Source organism: Protopterus annectens, chromosome 13.part0 (genome assembly GCF_019279795.1).
Source record: "Protopterus annectens isolate FY-2018-M chromosome 13.part0, PAN1.0, whole genome shotgun sequence".
NCBI classification, from domain to species: domain Eukaryota; kingdom Metazoa; phylum Chordata; order Ceratodontiformes; family Protopteridae; genus Protopterus; species Protopterus annectens.
In genome coordinates this window covers 726059366-726072752 of record NC_056747.1, presented here as the reverse complement: position 1 = coordinate 726072752, position 13387 = coordinate 726059366, and positions in this window count along the sequence as shown.

The window sequence follows — 13387 nt, the reverse complement described above, 5'->3', positions numbered from 1 at the left end:
ACCAGGGGGTCGGCCGGAAGGGACACCCAAGAGGTAGACGGGCCTGCTTCGAATGCCTCCAGAAACAGGGACTCGTCGGAGGAAGACTTGGGGGCAGACCACCCACCTCTGATCCTCAGCATCTCCATGATGTCTCCAAAGGAGACATCCTCAGGGGGCGATCTTGGGGAGCCTTCCCCTTCCTCCAAGTCCGTGTCCTCGGTTAAGGACTCAGGGGAGTCCACATGCCTCCTCTTGCACTTATGCTTGCGGGGCACTTCCTTGGGGGGGCTGTCCAAGGAGGCCTCACCAGCAACGTCTTGTTCCAATGGAACCATCTGTGACATTGAAGCAGGCTGTCCCTTTGGCCGGGTGATGGAAGCCTGGCCCAGCAGAGAGGGAGTGCAGGGAGGAGCCGAGACAAGGACCAGGAGTCTGGATGCTCTCAACAGAGCCCTCTCCGCAACATCGAAGGCCGAGGGAGAACCACTCTCTCTTGGATCCAAAGATTGGCTCCCACTCGGATCCGATGAAGGGATCGGAACCGGCGCCAAGACCATAGGATCCGAAGGACCAGTGCCTCCGACCTGGACGGAGCTGAAGGCACACTGAATCCCTCGGATCCGAAGCTCGAGTCATGGCTCCGCAAGGTCGGATCCGAAGTACCAAGTACTGTCGGCGCCAACCCACCCCCGGCTCCAACGCTGCTCAGCTCCGAACGCTCCGAACCCGGATAGCGGGTCGGAGAAGGAGCAATAGGGTGGAAAAAGGGTGTCGAGCTCCCCCCCGAAGGGGGGGGAGGCAAGAGCACTCCCATCTGCAGCTGGGCCTGGATGAACCTTCGCATCATCCGGTCCAAGTCTGCATCGGACATACTAAATGTAGATCTCGAAGAGGTCACCGAGGCAGGCCTGGAATGCCGCCTCGATGGAGATCGGGCCTCCTCCTCCTCGGGCCCCGGGGAGAAACAAGGGGATTGGAGCCGAGGAGGAGGAGACCTAGAAGCAGTGGAGGGAGAAGTCCACTTAGCTGGCGGGGCCGAAACGGAGGTCTCGGCCCGCCGCTTGTGGTGCTTCTCCCTCCGTTTCTCCCTCCTGGCCTCCCTGTCCTCCGACACTTTAGCGGGAGTTTGAGTCCCGGACGGAGGAAGGGGGGCAGGAATGGCAGCAACCACAGGCTGTGGTGGAGCCACGGGAGCAGCGGAGGCCGGAGTAGAGTCCGGGGGTAAAAGTCCCGCCAAGACCAGCTTCGACCTCCGCTCTTTCAGTGCCCTGGGGTTGAACGCTGCACAAATGGTACAGCCTGAGGAGAGGTGTTCAACCCCAAGGCACCGAACGCACAGAGTGTGGCCATCAGCCGGGGAGAGCTTATGGCCACACTCGGTACATTTAGAAAAGATGGCTTTTGGGGCCCTCAGCCATACTTAAAAGTAAAAGGTAGTGCTACACAAATACACAGACCCCAAAAACACAACACACACACACACTCACTAACGACCAGCGAAGGGAGGGAAAAAACTAATTAAAGAAATATATTTTATACTAAAGGGTACCTAACACTTACACACTTTATATTTTTAAACAAAAAAGGAAAGTTTGACAGAAAAACACACTTAACTGACAATTTACTTGTTGAGCTCAAGGGAATCCAGCTATCCACTAGCGCGGCAAACTAGATCTGAGGTCATGGAGGGTTAGCAGGGGATTATGGGTGAGGGGAGGAGCTAGGAGCTCGGATCCATTAGCTTGAAACAAGTTGCCGGCTCGGATCCAATATCAGATCCAAGACCCACAGGTTGCTGACAAATGAACTCCCTACTTCAGATTTGTATTTGAATTGTACTGTTTAATCTACATGTGCTTTATTCTTATTTCTCTGCATTGTATAATCTCTTATTCAATGTATTCTATTGTATATTTATATTATATCTCTGTTTTACTAACTGTTTATGCTATTATATATTGTCAAACTATTTTGACCTGTGGAGCTTTTCTTCCCGGGCCTCCAGTGGACTTTCCCAGTAAACAAATGCTAATAAATAAATAAATGTTAGCCTCAGGTGACACACTGTTCCCATTTAGGCACCACTTAGAAACCTCATCCCTTTGTAAACATAAGATTTTCTAGTAGCGCGTTTTCTGGCTTCCTTTTACACCTGCTGAACATCCTTATGAAACAAGCACCTAAATGGAGTCAAAACTGAATCATCCAGGCTTGTCAGTTGTAGTTGCTCCAAACTGGGGTGCTAAACTCACCCCTGAGACTTGTGTGAGTAAATCCAGAGTGCGAGGAAGTCTGTGGTAACTGCCGATACAATTTGAAGTGAGAACCCAAGATTGCTTGCGTCAGTAAGAGGTCACCACAATGATCTTTGGCATTTCTTTCTGAACCTCCAGAAGTACGTGTGAATCAGTGGAAATGGTGGAAACCCATACAGGAACATTCCCATCCAAGGTAATGAGAATGCATCTGTTCTCCAGACATCGCTACAAGGAAGTCTGAAACAGAATTTCTCCATCTGTCTGTTCTGAAAGGATGTGGAAAGATTTATTTGAGGCATTCCCCACATCTGGACCAGATCCTGGAACACCACTGCCTTGAGTTGCCAATTATGTGGGTCTGCCCAGGATCTCCTTAGTCTGTCTACCAAGACATTTTTCTCTTACGAGATGTGTGATGGAAGAAGAGTCACAGAATGATATAAAGCCATTTCCTAGGCCAACACTACCAACTGACAGAGGGTATGACCTCATACTACCCCCACTTCCCTTTTTGTTCTGCATAACCACAAAAAGAGGACCCATAGTCCACAGGTGGTGAAGGACTTTCAAGACACGGATCACCTCCAATATTTCCTTGCTACTAATGTGCTTTCATGTGTCCTTGGGCCCCAAGTGGCCTACACTTCTCCCATTGACACAGCTCCCCAAGCAAAACAGAACAAATCTGTCTGGAAGGAAAAGAAGGAAAGTCCAAGACTGATACCCAGCTGTGCTCTATACCACCCTCTCTAGTGATTCCAAACACCTGGATGCAGACTCTGAACAGATCAGCAAGTCATCCAAGTAAGGAAAATGCAAATGGCAAGAATCTGTCAGTAGGCCACTGTTGGAGGAAAGCACTTGGTAAACACTCAAGGTGCAGTGGATATACCAAAAGGCAATGCAGAGTACTGATAGTGCGAACCAAACATAACAAATCTCAGATATCTCCTGAAGTGATGAGCAATGGGGATACAGCGATATGCATCCTCCAAGTCCAGGGTCATCATGAAGCAGCAGTCCAGCAAAAGAGGAAGCACTGCCTGCAGGGTGAGCATCCTGAACTTGGGGACTTTGACAAAGTTATTCGGAAAACAGGTCCAACACTAGTCTACATGACAGCTCTTTCTTGGGAACCAGGAAAATTCTGGAATAGAAATGTTTCATTCTCTCCAAAACAGGGACAAGTTCTATGAACCCTCAGTCGAATATTTGCCAAAGTATAGGAGGAAATAAAAGTCTGGAATGGCGGGCGAGGGAGAACCCCCTTTAATGGAGGCAGATGTTCATTCCACTGCCACCTGTAATCTCTGCTAACAATATTGTTAGGTTTGGCAGAGTTCTCATCCTGCCATTTTCTTCTGTTGCCTTAGTGTTTGTTTGGCTGAGTCTTCTGTTTGTTGAGCTGCTGAAAACTATCCTCCTTGATGGAGGGAAACGAGAATATGGAACATTTTCGACATCCCTTACATCAGTTTACCTCTGTCATCCCAGTGTTTAAGGATCTGATTAGCTGTTGCAATAAACACAATTGGAATAAAGTACAGCATTCATAATCACGTTTTAACTCATAAGTTTTAACTGTGCAATCAAACATACCTTGTTATCACCTTCTATGTGGCTGTACTTCTAGAAACAGTATCAGCTCCTTCCAAGGCACTCTTTAAAGCATGTTTAGACAGTAGAGAAACATTGGAAAGAATATTTCTTGAGAAAGACTTTTTGTTCAGCAGGCAACGATGCAGCCAACTCATCTAAATTATACATGCACCTCAAAACTTTCACATAAAACACTGGTAGTTAAAAACCTTAAAAGCTACAGTGCTGGACTGTGCCAGCTTCTTTCCTTGATATTCTAGCCACTTGCCTAACTTATCTGAAGAGACTGGGTTTGATTAAGTCATTAGTCTTCTTTTGGAAGAGGTTGCTACTGACAAATTAGCAGGATCTGCAGACAAGCAGGCTTGTTGCCCAGGCATGGAACTACACCCTGAATTTCTTTAACACTTTTTTAGGCAGAGACTCATTTAGCAGACGAGAATTACAAGCTTATGTAAAAACATCTTCCAAAGGTGGGATTAATAGAGGGAAGGTGACCATGTCCAGGGCCTCATCCTCCAAAAGATCATATACCTTGCTGATCTATGGGACAGACAAAAACTGCTCCCAATTTAATACATCCCTAAGTCTAGCCAGCACTTGGAAAAAAGACATCATCTGCTTGGGTTTTTGAACATGTTTGTCCTCAGAGGAAGCTGACTAATCAGACTCTGACAATTCTGATTCCTCAGATTCTGGATCCCTTTCAAATTTAGGATCCCTGAGTGGATAAATGGAGATTGGGAGTGCCGGCTTTACTCATAACCCAGGTTTGCACTCCACTGAAAAATGGATCTAGCCATAGCCACTATCTCAGGTGGAGACAGACACAGAGACATAAGAGCCTGCATCATCATCAAACCCATTTTTTCATTTTCTACATGGAGTCGGGTATTGTATCAGCTGCTCTCTACTCAATGCCACTTCTCCTGCCTTCTTCGACACTCATTCCTGACTGTCACCAGCCTTCTCTCACACAGTCCATTCACTTCTTTGCTGGATACCCTCATTTCCTCTTGCCTTTTTCCTGTCTGCCCCAAATCTTCTTCACCAGATTGTCTTCTGCTTTTCTGCACATGTGCCCAAACCACTGTAATCTGTCCTCATTGAAGTTTTCTGTAATTGGAGCAACTTTGGCTTCTGTTCTGATGTCCCTATATCTTCGTCTGTCCCGCAGTGCGCATTCTAACATATGTCTCAGACATTTCATCTCCATCACCTCTAGTTTCCTCAACTCCTCTGCCTTCATTATCCAGGTTTCTGTACCATGCAGTAGTACTGATCGCACCTTACATTTCAGCTTCTTTGTCATTCTTCTGTCATATACTACCCCTACACTGTGCCTTTTGGCTGCAGCCTCTCTAATTCTAGCTTTGACTTCTTCATTCAGACTTCCCTTCTCCTCAACCACCCCTCGCAGATACTTGAAGCTGTTAACCTGTTTCACTATTTTCCCTTCTATCTAAATTCTCATCTTCTTCTGAACTCCATCATTCTGCCATTACAACTGTCTTATCTGTAATCAATTTCATCACGTGCCTTCAGTTTTGTATTCCATTCCTCTACCCTTTGCTGAAGTTCTTGCTCAGAGTCTGCCTGTAATGCCACATCGTCTGCATACAGCAACTTTGTTAATCTGTCCCCTCCAACCTGTTTGCTAGTCTATCACCAGTATGAACAGCAGGGGGCTTAGAGCTGAACCCTGATGTACACCTATTATGTAATATGCTTTATGCAAGTCTAGAAATGCCCAGTTAGACTCTTTCCGCATCTCTAAGCTTTTTCTCAACTATCTCACTGCAAACATTGGGTTAGATATGCTGCATCCTGATTTAAATCCAAACTGCTTATCTTCCATCTTACTTTCTACTACTCTACATATTCATTTATCAATCACCCTCTCCAGAACTTTCACGCAATGTGACAGCAGTTTGATATCTCTGTGTTGCCCACAGTTGTGAACGTCCCCTTTGTTCTTGAACACTAGCAGTAGTATGGTTATTTTCTAATCATCTGGAATATGCCTTTCTCTCTGCGTTGCTATGAGTACCCTGAGGAGCCATTTTTCTCATCTCACTAGCATCTTTACCATATCTGTTGTGACCTCATCTGAGCCTACCGCTTTCCGTGACTATTTTCCTTAGTGCTGTTCTTAATTCTTCTGTGGTGGGCTCTACCTTTGCTCTCATTGTAGGTTGTGTCTGGGGCACTACAGCTTTTTTGGGGTTTTCTTAACTGGGAAGCTGCTGGAAGTACTCCTTCCATCTACCTTTGATGTCCTGTGGACTAGTGAGCAGGTTGTTGTTAGCATCCCTTATGAAAGATGTCTATCTTATCTTTCTGTCTTTGCCTTACAATCTGACACAGTTTCTTTGTGCCGACTGATTTACTTTCCAGAAACTGGTAGAGTGCTTCTGATGCCTTGTTCTTTACTACTGCAACTCCCGTCTCAGGTTCTTTGCTAGCCAATCAGTTTTTAGTCCTAGCCTGGTTTGTCTTTTCTATATTCCACTTCTTCCTTTACTCCTCCTTTCTTCTGATGACTTGCTGGGCCTCTGCATTCCACCACCACCTTTCTCCTTTTGTACAATATTTCCATATGTGGCTCGGCTGCATATCTGTTGAGTCCTTCCACATGCTGTTTTGAGGCGCTGCCATTCTTCTTTAACCCCACTTATTTCCTCTTCTTTTTGAGGTGCTATAGCCCTGAGTAATTCCTTGAACTGTTTGTGCTTTCTCTCCAATCAATTTCCAGGTCTTCAGCTTGGTCTCTATTGACCTATGGAGCCTTCTCTGACCACTGCTTGCAGCTGATTGTGGCAACCAGTAGTTTATGTTGTGGGTGAGGTGTTTCACTGGGGATGACTTTACAATAGCTGATTCTAACCCACTGCCCTTTCCTTACTAGGAGGAAGTCCATCGGAGTTGTATGTTGGCCAGTTGCATGTAGGCTGGAGTCTGACTGCCATGAGTCTATCACTAATTCTGATGACATTCCTCACTGTTTTCAGAAGCCTCTCTGTTACCACAATTCCCACACCATTTCTAGCCTGTCCTCCCCCTAAGTAGTACACATTGGATCCCAAGCCAAGTGGCTGCACTGCCCTTCCATCTTGTCTCCTGGATACATAAGATATCCAACCTCCTCCTTATCATCATGTCATCCATCCATGTCTAAGCTGAGTCATGTCAGTGAATTTACATTGAGTGTAGCAATTCTCAGTTCATGTTTAACAAGTTGATTGGTTTTACACCCAGCTTTCACTCATCAGAGCTATCCCAGGTAACCGTCGGCCAGTAGCTTATTGACCCGGGCTGCTGGGATTTTATGGCAGGTATACACTGGCCAAAAAGGGGAAAACATATATCCCTCCCACTATTAACATGGGTCACTGGCGTAGATTGGAGTAGATCAGTTCCTCAACCCACATCACCAGTAAACACCTATGCCCATTTGCTGACATTAGTCAACATGACCGAATCACCTAGAGCCATATTTTACATGAGCGGCTAGCCCTGCCACAGCCTGCATTCTGTGATCAGTTTTCTCCTATCATGAGGATACTGCGCACCACAGCAGATGCCCAAAGCAGTTGGTCTGTACAACTCTTCTCCCATAGGGCACCATGTAAAGGCTGTGCTGCTGCCCACAGCTCCATTCTTTGGGGAATTTGAGATGGAAACACTTAGTATGATTTTCAGAGATGGGAGTTCATGCAAACTCCAAACAAGCAATTGCTGCAGATCAGAATCGAACCTTGTGCATGAAAGGCAAATACCTTAACCATTATGCCAACTGGTAAAAAATGCAACATGCTGCCCTGTAATGTGGTGGGTCTTCAGTCTCTTTTTTGCATGCATTACACTAGTGGGAAAATCTCTGTGGGACATATCAATACTTTCAACAGATTCTGCACCCTGACTTCCTCTGCACCTAAATAGTTTGGTTCTCTCATGCCTGAACCAGGCAACTGTACAGCCCCAGAGGATGTGTCTAACCCTCATGTCATGCACAGTTGTAGCATTAAACTCACACCAGGGCACCTGCAGGCATAAAAAAGGGAATGGTCAGATAGCCTGTCCACAGCTACTGCAGGGTTGCAAGCCATAGGCTGAGACATATTTCTTGATTTATTTCTATGATTTTTAGGTGTACAAAGGGATACCATATCAGAACCCTATTAGACATATCAATACCAAATACTAGTTGCATGGTCAGTCCAGCTAAAAAAAAAATGAACAAATCACACTAATCTCCCTCTAAATAGCAATCTGAAGTCTATTTCTGTTGGGATACTATTCCTGAACTCTGCACTGAGTAAAATGAAAACAGTTTCAGTAACACAGCTCAAATCAGAAAATACATGTCACAAAAGTCCCCAGTTTTAATAAACAAAGGCTAGTTTTAGCCCTAAATAATTAAAAACCCCATACAAGAGCATTACATGAGGAAGAAAGTATAAACTTGTGAAAAATTCCAGTCAGAAATGTTTAACATACAAAATGGCACCAAAATCGCAATTTAAACAAAAAAAAAAAATTAAAAAAACTATGCACTTACACAAGCACCATAAATAATCATAGCCACACAGAAAAAATACAAAATAACAGCAAGTTTTCCTGTCAAAATTTCAAATGAAGCCTTTAATCAATGGAAATAACAGACACAATTAACCCACAGCTCTGAAAGCATGAGGTAATGACAGGAACTATACTAAAATGGCCTTAGTACAGAAACTCAGTCATACATTCACTCAATGACCAAAAAACACAACACAAGGGTTAGAAACCAAGAATTAGCTTAAAATAAACAGTATAAATCTTATACTAGAGGTAGAGTAAAACTCCAAGCATATACAATTTCTCAAATAGAATAAAAACAAGCAAAGCAGCAGAATGTACTATTCAAGCACTGACAGAAAAAAACAGTAGGAAGAAATAAAACCAAAAAAGGCTTCTTATCTGAACTCAGCAGCTGAAGAGATCCAGAATACGGTCCAGTCTTCCAAGACAACCTACCCTTACTGTGGCACAAGAAAACTGGAATGGTCCTGTGTGTGGATCTAAATGTTAGTCCCTGTACTACCAGATGATTGGTCTATCACACCCACAGAAGGGGCAGAGACATGAGCTCTGAACTTTGGTAGACTGCCAAAGGAAGGGTTGCAGGGCACTACTACTCATATTAAAATCACAACGACCAGTAAAAACCTGAACTTTATTACAAAGCCTTTCAAGAGTACAAAATAACACACCCAAAACACATTTAAATACTCAATCACATTAAATAACTGAAACCAGTTTGTACATAAAAACATTAATTATATTAAATAAGCATCTTCCAAATGCATTCTGAGTTCAACCCAGCAGGTGTCAGCGTATCAAACTTCAAAATAAAAACAGTCTCTTTATAAAGCAACTTTACTTTTTAGTTGTCTAACATCCAAAACCTTAACTTTTTCCAAAATAGCCCCTTGCAAACAACTATTATCCCCCCCCCCCATGATGGACTAAAAAATGCAAAGCTAAAGGGCTCTCAGCTTTTTTATTTCTAATATCTCTCAGGTGCTCCTGTAGTCTTACCATAAAACGTCTCTCACATTTCCCTATATAGAATAGACCACAGGAGCACCTCAAGGCATATGTAATGCCCTCAGTAGTACAATTAAAATAGCTTTAGGCATAAACCTAACATTATTAATTCTATCAAAGCAGCGAACCACATGCTTACAAAGTGAACAATTACCACATGGGAAGGTCCCAAAACTTTTAAGTTCTTTCAGCATCTTCACACTACTACTCATACGCCAGTAAGGCAATGTGTTCATTGAACATCTGTACACCATTTCATGCTTTATGTGCAGTATATACAGTCTGACAGCATAATTCTTCATAACCCCTATTTTAATTAATCATGCATAATTTAATTAATCATACATGAGCTTTTCTATAGGTAAAGTCTGTCAGAATGATATAGATTCTATTGAGTTTAATTATTTAGAAACAGTGTGATCGAGGCAAAAAATCAGTCAAGCCACAACTCATAATATCACTGAGTTTTTCATCCTCTGTTTTCTTCCCTTTCTCCAATGTTGTGCAACTTGGAATTTATGTAACTTATGGGAGTATGGGAGGCACAACCCTTCCCCCTAAAAAAACCCACCAATGGTAGGTTTTACTTTTGGAGAAAACAGACTATGAAAAACTCATTCATGCAATCACTTTCAGCAACAATAACTTTTGACTTGATGAATTGTTAGGAAACCCAGATATAGTTAAAGTTAAAGAGGGAAGAGCACTGATCCACATGGACCTTTCATATACTCATGCTGGTTAAGTGATTTACACAGGGTCACACAGCAGGCAAGGAAGCTGAAGGATTCAAGCAGTGGACTACAAGCAGCAGCTTGCAACCTTAATCCTCTGCTCTAACTGCCAGAGGAAGCAATAAATAAAGTCAAAATACGAAATCTTATAGCATACACTTTATGAAAATGTATCAGAGGTCAGAAAAAATCTGATGTTATCACTTGCAGAACAAAAAAAAAAAAAAAAAAAAGATTAAGGGGCAAGCAACATTTCAGTTAAACCCTGTAGACCTGACCAATATCAAGAAGACTGTACCCCATTCGTGTATTTTTGCATAGTTTTGCTTTTTGTGGGCTACCTCCAGAACAATCGGACATATTATTGTGAAAGTTCAGGAAACTATACTGCGGCAGTTACCTAAAAATGTCCTTAGATTGTTCACCAGGCTCCTAAACCCATGCAGCAACTCACCCTTTTAAAATTTAAGAAAAAAGCATTTCAATCCCTGGTCTACAATGTCAATCTGAAGTCTGATAAGAAAGCCAGAGCAAAGGTATTCGTGAACATTTGAAATTTGCGTGGGAGAACCAGAGCAGTCCGGCACTCAGTGATTAAAATAACTGAGGAACTACCATGTAAATGAGCTTCACATGTATACCAGATGTGTGAAGGTGCACTGAGGTCCTACAAAAACTGAGAAAAACAGCAGCACTGCTACTAAGTCAAAGCTCAAGTAACATAAAGCAAGGTCCACTCATAATCATGTGGATGATGGTAACAGCCAGACAACCCACTCCACCAGCTCTACAATGGCAATGATTGGCAGCCAGACAACACTGCCAGTAATGTGCCTGTTTTTAGTACAACACAATGACTACCTAGAGCAGCATGACAGATACTGGATAGATGACAACTCATTTGGCAGCCTGTACATCATATTTCGAGACATGGATGCACACACTACGTATCAATGGCCAGCAGTGTTACAGGTCAAGGTCATGACAATGGTCAGCATACTAGCAATCCACCCATTCAAGTGCCCTGCTGGAAACACCATTAGAAAGTCAGTGGCATCTACAAGCAGGATCCTCCAACACTGTCTGCTGTTAATGGAAGTCCATTCAAGGAATATAATTCACATTACTTGAACTCTAGTCAACAGGATAGCTATAATGCAGGACTTTCAATATAACACAGGTACATCTGATGTTAAAGCAGCCACAGATTACAAACAGGGAGCAATAGGAGTTTGACAAGGATGGATGATTCTCCAGCCTACTGTAATAGGTTCAAAGTCTGATAACATGCAGCTGATATGCCGCAGTCATGGATGCATATTCAGTATCTATGCCAAACAGTCAGCTTTGTGTTGCAGAGGTATAAAGTCAGCACTACACCACAGGTGACCCAAATTGGAATAGTGGCTCAGGTGTCTGAAGGAGCTGGCCATGGAGGATGGGAGTGAATGTCCACTGGCAGCACAGCCATTCGGAGGAGTGGGATGTGGTTTGCCTCCTCTCACAGGTGACACCTAGTGGGAGCACAAGGTGTTACCCAATCACATTTGAGCCATTTGAACCCACACTGTCATGTTACTTAGCAGCAGTAAAGTTGAGAGGAATCAAGCATGTAAAGGCACACTTCTCCTTGGGAACAGCAACGGGAGGCTCAGAAGAACCACCAGAGGGGAGGGTAAATACTTCCACTCAGGACAGGGTAGACTACCTCCAGGGTCCAGCAGGCTGTCCTGCTCCCTAACACCTGACTCTCCCTGGAGAATGGAATGTCTGACTCAGTTTCCCAGTTAGAAATAAATCGGCCATAAGACTCTTGGTCAGCCAGGGAATGGTTGGCACCCATGTCCCCATAACATGAATGGGCGTCAGCAGAGCAACCACATGGAAAGGTGCTGGGAAGATTTAAAAAAAGTGAATGACAAACATTCAGGTAGCACTCATAATGCCATTATATGAAAGGGGTAAGCAATACTGGTCTTTCAGACCAGCAGCATACCACATGGGCAACTAGTAAAGGATGCAGTGTAGCCCTACATCCATGGCTGCTCTCACAGCAGTGAAGAGGTTAACAACCAAGGCAGATGTAAAATACACCACTGACTACCAACAGACTTGCAACATCAGAGAGCATGTGTCTGATCACTTAAATGCATGGAACCACTAAATATATCCCTCTGACAGTATACTGCAGTATGACCCCTGTAAGCATTCATCCTGCAGTATACGATATTGCATAACATAACTGTGGACATACTGGCTGTGATTGTACTATGACCAGGGTTAGAACAATTGCCTGATGAAGATATGCTCTAAAACAACAATGGTGGAGGCGCCAGTACAGAGTAACTGGGCTGTAGCCAAGGACATCCAAATGCAGCACAACATATTCATGCTGCACTTATACAGCAGATATCTAGCTAAAGCAGTTAAGTTTAAGTATGTGATTGGGAGATGGTCGGGGGCTGCATGTGTCTTGCATCACAGCGCTCTTTACAGTGCATTATTCAGTGCCTGTCTATACTAGCAATATGTAAACTGCACCTAAAACAGACAACACACTAACCCATTTATGTTTCCACATAGCCATGTGTCATATGTAATTTTCAGACGAGGAAACTATGCATTATCATTACCCTACAGGGATGCCAACCCAGGTCATATAAGGAAATGCAACAGTGCTGTACACTATATGTCTTCAGATGCTGTCCGCCATGTCCGAGTGCCTCTCTCAGACTTTGAATTATGACATTATATTTCTGCATAATGGCACCTGAATGTGTATTGCAGTTGGTTGCGTGTGTAAAGAAGTCTGCAAATATATCCACTGCCTCCGCACTGATCAAAGCCTTACCCACAGTCTCTATCACTGACCCCTCTGCTTTTCTCATTCTTCATTAACTGACTGCCTTTATTCTATTCACCCTCCTCCTACTAAACTGGCAACACGGTTCTCTTCAGATCTAATTCCTTCCATTCTGAAATAAAAATCCAGTTAAAAGATGACTTCTGCCATCTCACGGATTGGCTTATTAACATGAAATTATTTTTGAACTCCTGTAAAATGAAAGAAATGATCTTTGGAACCAATCAAATACTCTCTACCATTCTACCTTCTTGTCAAATTAAATACTATAACAGCAACTTCCTCCTTCAAATACCTAGGCATTTGAATTGATCAAAACTTCAATGCTCAACTCCAAATTGACCAAAAAAAAAAAAAGA